The 1,205-nt window shown below is 50.8% G+C and overlaps 1 long non-coding RNA gene across 1 annotated transcript in view; it reads left to right on the top strand.

Moving 5' to 3' along the window:
• The first annotated feature begins 203 nt into the window (after positions 1 to 203).
• The window catches only part of LOC122545588, a 2,835-nt gene continuing 1,833 nt past the window's right edge, over positions 204 to 1,205 (top strand). Inside the window, exon 1 of the long non-coding RNA XR_006310564.1 lies at positions 204 to 866. This is a non-coding gene — a long non-coding RNA (uncharacterized LOC122545588). The remainder of the gene's footprint in view (positions 867 to 1,205) is intronic.

The raw sequence follows: 1,205 nt of genomic DNA, 5'->3' as shown, positions 1-1,205 counted from the left end.
GACGACGAGAGAAACAGTAAAAGGGACGGCGGCAGTACAGCTGCCGCGGACCTCGCAGAGATTCGGAGGTTAAAGGGCGCACTCTCAGCTGCTTTTCCGCCGCGACGACCACACAACGACATGTAGAGCAGTCAAACGCGGGGCTCGGAGGCTGCGGTAACATAGGAAAGAAAAACAGTGGCCTGGAGGGGTGGGGACGGCACTGAGAGCCAGAAGGAACACAGGAATCACTTGGCAGACTCACTGCGAGGAAAGAAAAGCGACACCAAAGGTGGCTTCAAAGCAAAATAAATAGGAGCAGCTTTAAAAAGTAGAACGGCCACTGTTCATCAGCGCCACTATCCAGTTTCGTAAACTCTTCAACCTGCACTCAAGACAAACCCGCCATTTTTCTTCCCTCACTCCCTCCGTTAAATCTCGCGAGGTTTTGCGCGGCCTTCAATTTTATCGCGATCCTTCCCAAGTCCCGATTGTCGCGTGGCGTGGTCACTATGACAACCAAGGCAACGACGTGTTTGCTCCTCTCCTCTCCCCGACCCTGGGAAAGGCTTGAGGTCACGTGTTTACAAATGATCTCTGTATCATACAAAATAACAGATAACAAAACCCCACGCCCACATGTAGTTAACGGCAGGGGAAAAACGAAATAGGTGACGAACGCTGCGTTTTACCCGGACTGTTTCCAACGCTAGGGGACATGTTCACACGGGGATGCTGGTGTTGGGATGGGAAGCGATGAGGCTGACTATACTGAAACACACACACACACACACGGCGATGATTAACTGGAATTTACACGCAGGGGCGAAGTAACAGAGTTCGCTGAACTCCTCGGACCGTCACAAAATCCTACTAAATGATCTCAGGTGCATAAATGCTTTGAATTTAAGTTTTACGCATTCAATGATCGGCAAATGTGGGATTTAAGATGATCAACTATACTACACGTTGGGGAGAAAGTGAGGTCTGCAGATGCTGGAGATCAGAGCTGAAAATGTGTTGTTGGAAAAGCGCAGCAGGTCAGGCAGCGTCCAAGGAGCAGGAGAATCGACGTTTCGGGCATAAGTCCTTCTTCAGGAATGAGGAAAGTTTGTCCAGCAGGCTAAGATAAAAGGTAGGGAGGAGGGACTTGGGGGAGGGGCGTCGGAAATGTGATAGGTGGAAAGAGGTCAAGGTGAGGGTGATAGGTCAGACGGGGGTGGGGG

This window comes from Chiloscyllium plagiosum, unplaced genomic scaffold (genome assembly GCF_004010195.1).
Source record: "Chiloscyllium plagiosum isolate BGI_BamShark_2017 unplaced genomic scaffold, ASM401019v2 scaf_7321, whole genome shotgun sequence".
NCBI lineage: Eukaryota > Metazoa > Chordata > Chondrichthyes > Orectolobiformes > Hemiscylliidae > Chiloscyllium > Chiloscyllium plagiosum.
The sequence above is the reverse complement of the archived record's forward strand: the minus strand, read 5'-3'. Positions and strand labels throughout refer to the sequence as shown.